We start from the raw sequence: 13,631 nt of genomic DNA on the forward strand, positions 1-13,631 counted from the left end.
CACACAATTTCGAAGATTACGGGACAAAATGGGCTTAACAGTAAATTTGACGTTTTAGGGGAAGTTTTAGTATTTAAAAACTTTCAAATGTGCAGCGCCAGTTGTGTTTTGTTTTTGTTACTAGGATATATTGAATCCATGTTATTTTTGTCACAAACGCCCAAATTAAAAATTATTTTTTCTTAGGTATCTCGGGAAGATTCGATATTGGTATACCAAATTATAATGAACCACCAGCAGCAACAAACAGCAGTAGTGATGAACATGAAGTTATTTTACAACCGCCACCACCATTTGGTAAAGAAACCTGCGAGAACCATAGCGTTAACGAAAATCCTGGGCCCTCTTCATCATTTGGTAAAGGAAACTGCGGCAAAGATGAAGTTATTGAAAATACAATTCCTGGACCTTCAAAATTTAAAGCAAGCGATTCGATAACACCAAAACAAAAAACTACATACAAAAGAAATCTCTTTTAGAAGTTTCACAAAATACTAATTTGCAATTAAATAATATTTTTAAAGAGTTGCAAACATTGAACCGAACGTTGAAAAGAAACATGGAAATTCAGGAAGAACTTCTGAAATTAAAGAAGAAAACACACGCCTGAATACTTGTACTTTTAATTTTTAACCCATAATTTGTGAAAATGTATAAAATAACTTTTTCTTTACACCATACTGTTATTGGGATTTATCAGTACTCAATGCTTGATTGATATGACACCTATAACAGTCTAGGCCGTTATTGAAAATTATCAGAGCGAGGCCGTTATTTTTGCTGCCGTTGCTACGGTTACGGCACAAATGACAACAAAAATGTTTATGTAATTATGTTATTAATATAGATCTTTCGTTTCTAATGACAACTAAATTTAATTTTTGAAGTAAAGAGAAATGTCAGTCTTACAAATAAATCATCGTTAAATGTTAAGTATTATTGGTATAAAGAAAACTATAAAACAACATACGGCCGATATGGATATAACAGACTCGGTTGATTATAAAATCTCGGCTCCGCCTCGATTTTACAATATCTCAACCTCGTGTGTTATATAACCCATATCGGCCTAATACCGTTATATACTATTAACGAGTAAATCTGGTTCGAATTAAATTATTTCGGGCGTCATTATCGATAACACCTCCTAAATGATGTATATCTTCTTGAGCAATAAGTTCCTGCACATCAGGGTCAACAGCCATAACTTCGCCCTGCTGAAGGCAAATGTTATGAAGCACACAACATGCAAATGTTATAGCACAAACTTTTTCTGGGCTATAAACAAGAGCACCACCAGTCATCGCTAAGCATCTGAAACGAGATTTCAGTGCCCCAATGCATCGTTCAATTGGATTGCGTGTGGTGATGTGCACGTCATTATAAAGTTGTTCGGCAGGTGTTCTAGGGTTTACCACAGGTGTCATTAACCAATCTTCTTGTGGATATCCCGAGTCACCTACAAAATTATAACAAAAGTGTATAGTCGATATCGCATTATGAATTATAATTACACCTATCAGCCAACCATCTTGCGAAGTTGCCATCTACAAGTGCTGTTCGCAAAGCACTATTTCGCCATATACCGGGACATTTTTTTAACTCTGAACATAGTCCACGCTTATTCCCTATGTTCAATTTTAAAAAACACAGATCAATGCATTGTGAGTTGCTATGGTACCAACTATACATGTCACGCACATTTCTAATGCTCTGATTGGCATAGAATAACTGCATTATGTGTATTTCTTCTTCAAACAACATGACCATTTTGTTAAACTGTCAAGTTCCTACTTATTTTCGTTACCTTGGTTACGTGATTACAAACATGCATTGACCTGTGTTTTTTAAAACTGAACATAAAGTCCATTCATTTTGTATTGAACTTTTCAAGGTCAAATAATTTAAATTTTGGCACTGTAATTATGTTTTGTAAATAGTGACATGCATATAACCAACATAATGTGATTTAGCAATGCTCAATTCAACGTTTACGGTGTTTACCTGCATGTCACTATTTACAAAACATAATTACAAAGCCAGAAAATAAAATTATTTGACCTTGAAAAGTTCAATACAAAATGAATGGACTTTTGGGAATAAGTATGGGCTATGTTCAATGTTAAAAAAATGTCCCGGTATAGGAATCGTGATTGCCACCTGGATGGGCAGCTAATACATTAAATGTTTTTAAATCGGGTCCACAAACTAACTGAACTGTGATGAAAAAATCTGTCAACATATTGTTCTGGATATTCTCTTGGTTTCTGCAGAAGTACATGTGTACAATCCATCACGGCTAAGACATTTGGAAAACCCCAATGAAGTCTGCCTCTTTGGCCAATTTCATAAAATTGTTGTTTAATATTAGCCAGGTCTGCCTCATGGCAGCGGAGGCGGAGAGGCTGTTTCCAACAGGAAACGAACCGCACAGAAACCTCATTATCAGAGAGGGACCGTCGAGACCCTTCGGATTGGAAGAAATCGAGAAAGCGGGACGGAGGCTTAAGAGTGGTAAGGCGCCAGGACCGGACGGAATTCCGTCGGAGGTCATAAAAGATATCGCTGCTGAATACCTGAACATCCTTGCGGAAGTAGCCAACTACTGCTTGGATGAGGGAGTATTCCCGGAAGAATGGAAAGAGGCAAGGCTTGTCCTACTAGAGAAACCGAAGAAGAACGCTGCGGACAAACCGACATACCGACCAATATGCCTGTCGAACGCGATAGGAAAATTCCTCGAAATACTTATGGAGGAGAGGATCAACGAACACCTGAGAGCAGAGGGAGACCTGTCGGGAGAGACGGTTTCCGGAAGGGGAAGTCGACGCTTGACCCCATGCGACGCATAAACGAGATTGTAGCCGAAATTAACCAAAAAAGCTACAGACACAGGAAGGTGTGCCTCATGATTACATTTGATATAAAGAATGCCTTCAATTCGGCCGAGTGGGGGCTTAACAGAAGCGAAGTGGATAGGTGGAACATGTGCGGTCACATTACGAGGCTGGTAGATGAGTATCTATCTCGGAGATACCTGTGGGTGGGACGCAAAAAAATGCAGGTCACGAGAGGGGTACCGTAGGGCTCCATATCAGGACCTCTGTTATGGAATATCTTCTATAACCGCATCTTGAATGTGACAGTACCGGAAGGAATCGAACTGCTAGGGTATGCAGACGACCTGGCGGCTGGAGTGATTGGTAGAGACAGGGAGGAGCTGCTCTCGAACGCTCAGGAAACGGTGAACCAGGTCACGAGGTGGATGAGGGGCATGAGACTAGAGGTGGCCGCCGGAAAGTCGGAGACAGTGCTGTTATGTAGAAGGCGGCAGCTGGATAGCCTGACTGTAAACATCAATGGGCATAGAGACCGGCAGCGCCGTGAAGTACTTGAGGGTCTATTTCGACACCGACACCAGGATGACGGAGCATGTCAGAAGGGTTGCAAACTGTGAATACCAAAAACAAGTTACGAAGTAGGAAGGTACGACATTTATTTTCGTACGTTTACAGTAAGTAATAAGCAATCTTTTCAGTAAACCGCAATGGTTTTATCGCTAAAGCAAAACACCTTCATTGTGATGTCGTATTACCGAAATGGTACCCTGCAGAATGGAGAGTGGGCTTATTCTAATAAACGCTTGCAAGGAAGAATTTTTCGGAAAATTTCCAAATGATAACATGCGGAAGCAAATTTAATTCCACATGTTAGAAGGATTGTGGACAGATTTGTGGCAACTAGAAGTATCGAAAAAGGTAAAACTGTAGGAAGACCGCCAGTGAATGACGAAATTGTTGAAGATTTACGCCAACGAATGGAACAAAACTCAAAAAAATCTGAAGTTATGACTTCAGACTGATGTACCACTCTCCACTTGTCAGATAATTGTTATAAAAAAAACCCGGTGGCATCCTATAAAGGTTGGAGTATGGATTGCTGCCTCACGAAGGAGTTTAATTGCTTTTATTGTAAAAATCAAAGTACCTATCATTAATGAAGTTACATAACCTCTGTTTTTCTATTTGGTACCACAATATGCGACAAAGCGGCAAAAATCAAATATATTCGAATTCCACAGGACTCTTGATATATGTTCTTTTATAGACAATCTGTACTTTATGGTCGAATTTTTCGATGACAAAAACTAGTCTACGAATTAAGAACGATGTGGATATAGGAAAGTATCACAAATGAATAGCATTTTTACAACGGAAAAATGTAGGATACCGTGCAAAGAAATCCAAAGTGTTAAAAAGGGAGCACATTGACAGATTTTTAAATGAACCACCAAATATCTGATGGTGAAAGTTGCAACCATTTTTGGCTTATTTGGCTGCTTACGTCGAGAAGAGTTGTGTAAACTGACAGTGGACGACATAGAAGAATTAGAAGACTCATTATTAGTTCGTATTTCAGACACTAAAACCAAGATTAATCGTAGTTTTTGTATTGTGGGCAGTTATGTTACTTATTGTCGTAAATACGCTGCATTACGCCCACCTAATGTCACTCATCATCGCTTTTTCTTGAAATGTTACAACAATAAATGCACCGTCCAGCCAGTCGGCATAAATACATTTGGTAAGATGCCTTGTGAAATTGCTGAGCTTCTGAAACTACCAGAACCTAAGCTATTTACTGGTCATTGCTTCCGAAGATCCGGAGCATCCCTGTTGGCAGATTCAGGAGATAACTTAATGACGATAAAACGATTTAGAGGGTGGAAATCATCAAACGTTGCAGAGTCATATATCGACGACTCTGTTGGAAATAAAAATCAAATTGCATGCAATATTCTTCCTACTACCTGCGCAACTTCATCGTCTTTGTTTGAGAATTCTTATAGTTTAGAAAAACCCTCGGAAAGCAGCAGTTCTCTTCAAGCTCCTACAACGTTGGGAGTCTCATCACCTAGCAATGATGTCAGCAGCCTTTCCAATAATGTTCCAGTGAAGATGAGAAATAAGATGACTACATCCGAGGGAATTAATGTTAGACATTGCTCAAACTCTAATGTTTATATTAACATTTATAAATAAATAAAAAATAACTAGTGTTAAAAGTTTTTTTTTACTAGTGTTAAAAATACTTTTAACACGGTAAGTTATGAAGAGCAATTTTTAATCAAATTAGCTTCCACTAAAAACGTCACTTTTAATGTCAGTTGTATAAAAATAACTATTTATACACAGAAAATGGAATAACATTTACGTCAGCTCCACTATCAACTCTAAATTTGACATTTTTGTTAAAAATTTTCAAATCAACCATCCAATTGTTTTCATTGTTGGTGTTATTTTGTACCAAATCTACAAATCCCTTCATAGCAATCAACATTGTTAATTCTCCGATTCTTACAAAATTTAGCAAAATGCGTGTATCCACTACAATTTTTGCATTTTTTTACTATAAGCTTTGCACTCACGTGGCATATGTAGTGAACCGCACCTACTACGTAAAATTGTACTTGTTAATGTTAGCGTCAAATGATTGTTTATTGTCGACATTAAAGTTACTGGAACTTATCTGCTCCTCTCAGTCTGCTGCTCTCTTCTTCTCTTTCCCCATCTCTGTCTCGGTCAACACCAATCTGTCCTTTATCAGAGACTCACTCAATGTCCCAAATTCGCAATTTTCACTTAGCTACTTCAACTGCGTTACATACTCGTCCACGGATTCTGCTTCTCTCATATCCCTTGAGAAACATATGTCCCTCTCGTAGATCACATTGATCGTAGGAGCAAAATAACCTGTGAATTTCGCGTGAATACTTGCGAAACTCGCCTTTTCTTTATCACTTTCAAACTTGAAAGTATTGTAAATCTTCAGGGCGTTATTTCCAATGCAGTTAAGTAAAACCGCCTCCTTGTACTCCTCTGTTTCTTTTTCCGCCTTTGTTACTTACAGATAAATATTCAACTTTTGCACAAAAAAGTTCCATTTCGCTGCGTTATCAGTGTTATCAGTTTATCACCATCTAACTTTAGTTCTGAAGGTGGTTTCGCACTGTTCTGCATTTTGCTGTTTTTTTGCACTTTTCACTTTTCTGGTTGAATTCTTCTTTTTTTTCGACTGCGCCATGTTATATCTGGGAATGCCAATGCCCAGGCATTACTACTTTTTATTGAATCCCCACTATTTACATTATGTACACTCATACATATACTATGACAATTCTCATGTTATAAAACTTATAAATGGAAAAATATTTAGAAGCAGTAAGTAAAACTTTAGATAATTTTCAGTTATAATACCACGAGTAGGCAAAGATTGTAGAATATTTTTGTGGTGGTATCACGAATGGTCATTCGCTTTATGAACACCATGAGTGCGTAGCACGAATGGTGTTCGAAAGCGTAATGACCATAAGTGATACCATCGGAAAAATATTCTACTATCTTTGACTACGAGTTGTATTCAACAGACTATTCATATATTATACAACGAGAGGATTGAAAATTCTCGATTATACGAGACGTGTTTCCGGCAACACGTCGAGTAATCGAGAATTTTCCATCCTCGAGTTGTATACGGGTAGACTATATCATGAATAAAATAAATAAATAAACAAATAAACAGGTTCCCGAAACCGACTGGGCGCATTCAGTAGCAGAGCGATTTAATGTGACGTTAATGTGACGGTTAGCGCAAAAAATTTTGTAAGTTAAGGCGGCGAGCGAAAATACAAAGGTTGGTATATTCGAAATCGCCCTGGTTACTACAATAACCGCTGTAATACATGGTAACTAAAGAAAATCAAAGATTCTTATTGGTTTATAAAGTAATGAATGATATAGTCAATGAACCAAATCAATGATTAAAATAAAAATTTTCAAAGCTAGTTCGCAAATCTGCGTTACACATGATTTCATTGTTCAGTTAACTTCGTAAGAAAGTAATAATTTCCTTGAATAAAAATAATAATCAAGGATTGTTTAAAATATTCACCTCGACCACTAGTGGAATAGTCAGTTATATTTTCACTAGTGGAATATTCGCTGGAATTTTCTGTTGCTAGGCTACGAAAGTAAATATCTGCTATTTTATTGGTTAATACTTGAAAAATAACAGGTGAATTTAATAGTCTACTTTATTTTTTGAAATTGGGGTTAGGATCTCTGTTATTAATTTTCTGGGTTAGCTTAAGATGAGAACAAAATTTGGGGTGAGTATGGAGGATATACATAGAAAAACTACGTAAGTTGCAGTTTTTAATGATGAAAGAGAAAAACAAAAACAGTTCAGACAGTTCACAAAATGGAGTTCCTTGGGTATGTGCAATTGAAAACTGAAAAAACTTCTATATCAGAAATAGTTAAAGTTTATGTGGTGGCCCATAACATACATTTGGATGATGGGTCAATTACAATTTTAAAATTTTAAAGGATTTTCAAAATAAGCATAAAAGATAACAACGAAAAGCAGGTTCTGATAACATTTGGAAGACCACTATCCTGCTTGGGATCATTTATGAGTTTTAATTTCCAAAACACTACAAAAAAAAAAAAACGAATTTTTAGAAGCCATAAGCAAGATTGAAGATGAGACAAGGTGAAACAATTCAAAGCAATTAAATTATTTCCTTGTTGCTGTGATGATAATAGTGACAACGACAAGACGCCTCCACAGTAGTGGAGTCCCGGTATTCGGGCAAAAATCTGGTCCCGGGGCCACAAGAAAAGTCCCGAGACCTAAAAAGTTCCGAACTTTAAAAACATGTACAAAAAACAGCTTATGTGTGCCATACGTGGTAGAATTAACCCTTTAGCAGTCGCGCGGGGTGTACACAACACCCCAGCCTCATAAATATAGCTGCCATACTCGCTTCGGGCTGGATAGGTGGCACCGCCATTCAGTACCTTCCATAGACAACACAGTAAACCTATAGAACGCAAACTCCCATAGTTTTTTGTGCCCCGACGCCATCTACTGGCTTGTGGTAGGTGCAAAATAAGACACAGCCAGCTGGATATCCTGGCTTTTTTATTTATTTTAATTTAAAGTAATTTATTTATAAAACTAAAAGACAACATTTATTTTGAAGTTTTTATTTTCAATCTTCTTCGATACATTTCCATTGCATTTTTATAAATTTTGGTTTGGTATTTCTTTTCCTCAATTGCGGCAAATAGAAATTTATCGCATCCTTGCCTTGCATTGCATTGCTCTTTATTTTGTCATCGAATTTTGCATGAAGTTTTATATGTTTTCGGTACATTGCAACCCGAATTTTTGATCGACCTTCTGCCTTTTTATAATTTTGAATATGCTCAGCTTTTCTTATTTTTTTTTTAAACTTTCACAAGAATTTATATCTTCATTACTACATAAAACAGGAGTTACACAATTATAGTGTCTTCAATAGAAATGTCGTAGATCAGTAGATCGGATGAAAATTCTATAAAAAGTAGTTTTCAGTTAAAATATAATTATCAATACAATTTTTTTACTATTACTGGAAGTAAGTCTGGACTGGAAAAGGAGGGAACTTGTATCGAGGGTACGGCCATATTCATTCGTGCCGAAGTCTTTGCTGGTAAAATGAAGTCCACACACAGTGTAGCTTATACCTACACTTTCATAGGCTCCAAAGTTGATAACTGCTTGTTACCCGTCTTTTTAATCCATTCCATAAAACGCCCAGGATATTTAACTGGATTTGGAAATCTATGGCGAGTTCCACATGGTTTATAATTCCTTTGCAGGGTGCAAAGTCGCACAATAGTAAATTTATTACTTATGACTTGATATGTCAAAATATAATTTTTTAAATTTTGGCATAAGTTTCCGCGATTTTTATTTTTATAAAACGGCAGCGTCCCCTGACGGCTTGTGGTGGGTGCGTTTCCAAAAAAATGGGGAAAATGCATAGGAGTTTGCGTTCTATAGGTTTACTGTGTTGTCTATGGTACCTTCCAAGGCCATCTGAATCAAAAAGCTACGCTTATAAGGCCGTTTGAATTTTCGATTTTTCCATATAAACTTTGTTTCTGTGACATTTCGGGCGGCAGAACCTTTTTGCGCTCCATCTACCGATTTCGAACACAATCGATTGAGACTTTTTCATGGCCTCCTAGATCAAAAGAGACAAAGCGTCTCTTACCAGGCCCGTCGCATTCGCAAAATGTCTGTTTTTTGGATTTGACATAAAGGGGTTGTACTGTAGGTCCATCTATTAAATTATTATGGAACATACATTTTACAAATGCAACCAACATTACACTAAATTTTGAAACTATTTGAGTCTCTGATCTACTTTGTTCATGTCAAGCCATTTGCCAATGTGGTTGTCAATTTGAAATATATATTAATAGCACAACAAAATGCCGCAAATTAAAAAATGTTGCGTTATTGACTGTAGTTCTTCCGGATTAACAAAGAAAACTTCATTTCACTGTTTTCCCGCGAATTTAGAACTGAATTTACAATGGAAAGAAGCTTTAATCAATCATGCTGGTAGTACAATCTCTATGATTTTTTTTTTAGTAAAACGCCCATTTCGTTTTGTTTTTCAACAGATGTTGAATGTTTTACTGAAAGTTCTGTCGTCTGTGGTGAACATTTTTCAACAGATAGCTTTCTGACCACAACCAAACGGCGCATGTTAATTCCTGGAGCAATACCTTCCATATTCAAAGTATATTTAATATATTATTAGATATAATCTTTACCATCTTGTAATAACATTTTTAGCACATCAATTATGAAGTTGATGATGTTTCTAACAATTTAACTTATTATGAAAATTTAGACGAGGAATATCAAAATTTTTGTGATGTGGGTACTCAAACTAACACGACGTCTTCGGAAATAAAAGATCTCTATTACACAAAGCATTGTTTGGCACAAAAATGCAAACGTTTACAAATTCGGTGCAATCGCTTGAAAGAAGAGCTAAAAAAAGAGAAAAATCATGAAAGCTCAAAATGGCAATGTACTATGCAACAAATTATAACAGATGCCAACAACATGAATCCGCGGGCAATATTAATATTAGATCAAATTAAAAACTATAATAAAAAAAATCCAAGATGGTCAGAAATGACCATTCGTTAGTGCATTGTATGGCGATTTTGTTCTCCAAAGGGTTATGAGTTTCCCAGGAATTCACTATTTAAACTACCTTGCAAAACAACATTGAAAAAATATTTTGGCATTGGAAATGAAGACTTAATTCGGAATCGCCTTATATGCGAAATTAAAAATTTGAATGCCCCGGAAAAAGTGTGTTCTTTGGTAGTGGATGATATGGCAATCAGGGAATCCGTTTATTATTCAAAAGCAGAACATCGTATATTTGGATTAGAGACAGTCACTAATAAATCATCTAACAAAATTGGAACTAAACCGGTTATTGCAAATCAACTTCTTTGTTATGTAGTTCATGGACTTTCAACAAAGTACGTTATACCAGCAAGTTATTACTTCCACAGGCAACTAAATAGTAAAGAGTATAAATTAACATTAGATGTTTTAAAATTACTAGCTGATTGTGGATTTAAAGTTATTAGAATCGTGGGAGATAACCATAAAAATCACGTTGCCCTGTTCAAGCATTTTGGAAATGGAATGCTTCAAAATGTTATTGCTCATCCTTATAATCCTGGACTTAAATTCTTTATGAGTTTCGATTATTGTCATGCACTTAAAAATGGTAGAAATTTATTTTTGGATCATGATATGGCTTCATCAGATGGAATTATTACAGCAAATTATCTGAAAGAACTATTAGGAATTCAAGAAAAGTTAATAATTAAACCAGTTCGATATTTAACGAAAAAACATATTTATCCATCTAATTTAGAAAAAATGAAAGTACGTTTAGCAGTTCAAATATTTTCACCGCCAGTTACTGCGGCTCTACGATATATTGCTCATCATGGTGGAGAAGAATTCGCTTATTTCAAGGATTGTTCTGCAACGGTGAAATATATGGAAAATATGTATAAGTTTTTTCAAATCCATGATGTTAGCAATAAAACACAACACATTCATCAAAGGGATGTTAATACTGCTCCATATACTAACATTGAAGATGTACGTCTTCTTTGGTTAAATGAAGAATTCCCACATTATGTAAATGATGTTCAGTCCACTTCAGCTGAAGCAGGTATACAAGGCTTAACAAAAGAAACTGCTGAAGGGTTAATTTTTACTGCGAAGAGCACGTATCTATGTATCAAATATTTAATTAGTGACCTAAATTTTTTTTATGTTTTAACAAGAAATTTCAGTTCCGACGCTGTAGAATCAATATTTTCTAACGTTCGACTCCGCGGTGGTTCAAATGACCTCACAGATTGTAGGGCAGCTGAACATGCACTTCGACAGATTTTGAAAAGCGGTTTGATAAAAAGCGTAAACAACAGCAACATAATATCTAACACTGAATACATTAGTAATGCAAAACTGGCAATACCTCGAAATTCAAATGACACTGATGAAATTGTTATTACTTTGAACGAAATTGTTATTGAAAAACTTGAAAAATTATCTGTGTTTGTACATGATGGTTTTGAAGTTAATAGTTTTAAAATGGAATCGGCAGCTACAGCTTTTTTATGTGGTTATCTTATAATGAAAGTTGCGGAATCTGTGAACAATTGTGAATTGTGCTTATCAACGTTACGGAACACCTCTCCTGAAAAAACGAGCCCTTTGCTAGAATTAATTTATAATCAAGACCGAGGAAAATTGAACTATCCCAACGAAAGATTTGTAGGCCTAATAGAATTTGTGGTGGATATTATGATAGAAATCCTTCCCAGTCTTCCAAAAGAAAATGTTGATTTTATTTTAAAAAACGTTTTGGGTTCATATTTGCTTCATAATCCTGTATTTCAATGTAATGTTCATTATGGTATAGTTTGCGATACAATAATGAAAAAATTAATTCCCCCTGTATTGATAAATGTTTGTAATTTACACACTCAAAATATTAAAAAAAAATCTATCAATACTAAAAAAAGAAAACTGTTAAAATTAAATTGATTGTTAATTAATGGTATTTTATTTTAAAGGCTGTAAGCAGATTTTTTTTTGTTTTATAAAAAGTAATGAATATTTAATTCATATGACTGAGGTATCGAGGTATGGACTGTGTGGACCACAGACCAATAACGAATTAAGACTCTTAAAGTCCATATAAAACCTAGGAGACGTGGACGATGCTAGCGCAACCCTAGCGTAGGGCCGAACTAAATAACCGTATTTAGTCGATGATGAATCGGCTATTTACGTTGACAGCGGGAAATTTGATTTATTCAAAAAATCAAATTTGTTCGTTTCAAAAATCTTTATTAATCATTGTCAAAAATTTGCTAATCAATTTCGTTATGATAAAAATTATAAAATAATCCAAAACGACTTTCGTACTTGTCCCGAGCCTCTTCTACCTGCGATGTCGAAGCCTGACTAACTTGTTTGAATAGTTTTTGACCAAAAAGTTCGTATTCGGTAAGTAATACTTTCGAAGTTCTCAAAAAACTAGATTTTATAGATGTGCCCCGCCATTCCCATCAATTTTTCGTTCCAAATTTACAGTGTCACAAAATAACAGTTTTTCCAGACAATTCGAAGATTTTAATGACTATGGAAATTACAGAAGTTGTGATTCCTGATCCTGAAGTTGTCCTAGAACGTGCACATTCATCAAAATTCTCAGGCAAAGTGTTATAGGTTTTTCAACGTACCAAAATTTGTGAACTCAATCTCAGAGAAAAGATAATGGATCGTTATAAGCGAAAAACAATTTCAAAATTAAAAACTTTATAAGAAAACTCTAAAAATAATGAAATAAAATGTTTGGATAATTGTTTGTCTTTGTTTTTTTTTTTTATAAATAAAACCATAATATGAAAAATAGGTAAATAAAAACAAAAAAATATGTCCGTATGCAACTAATTATACATTCGATTGCAATAATTGAGGAATATGCAACTTATTATACACCTAGTTCGGCCCCACGTTAGCGCGTCGCTAGTATTGCGCGTCTCTTAAGGTACTATATCTTTAGAAGGTAGCGCCATTCCGCTCCACAATTTTTCGCCTCGAAATTAAAAGAGATGGAATTATCGATAAATCCTGTGAGTGTGACAAAGATAGAATCTGTTTGACTCGATACAAACATCCCGTAAAATTGTGTATACTTCTATCTTTGTCACACTCACGGAATTTATCGATAATGCCATCTCTTTTAATTTCGAGGCGAAAAATTGTGGAGCGGAATGGCGCTACCTTCTAAAGATATAGTACCTTAGCGTCGCTGAAATTTGAATAGATCTAGACAGTCTTACTATGTTTAATTGTCTGTGGTGTGGACTCGGTCACCAATGTCACTAGTTGAAATTGATTGTAGGCAACCAATAAGGCTCCTTACTGTGGCGCACTCTAGAAAACAAAAATAATGCCTTCAACTAAATATGCGACGGGCCTGGTAAGAGACGCTTTGTCTCTTTTGATCTAGGAGGCCATGGACTTTTTCCACTTTTTACTATGAGGTTAAGTGCAGATGGCCTTGGTACTATGGCGGACAATAAATTTAGGCCGGCAAATTTCTGACATTTCAAAAAAGTCAATGCAAGCGACCATTTATTGTCATTATGACTGATGTGTCAGTTTGTCAAACT

Source organism: Tenebrio molitor, chromosome 4 (genome assembly GCF_963966145.1).
Source record: "Tenebrio molitor chromosome 4, icTenMoli1.1, whole genome shotgun sequence".
In the NCBI taxonomy this organism is placed as follows: domain Eukaryota; kingdom Metazoa; phylum Arthropoda; class Insecta; order Coleoptera; family Tenebrionidae; genus Tenebrio; species Tenebrio molitor.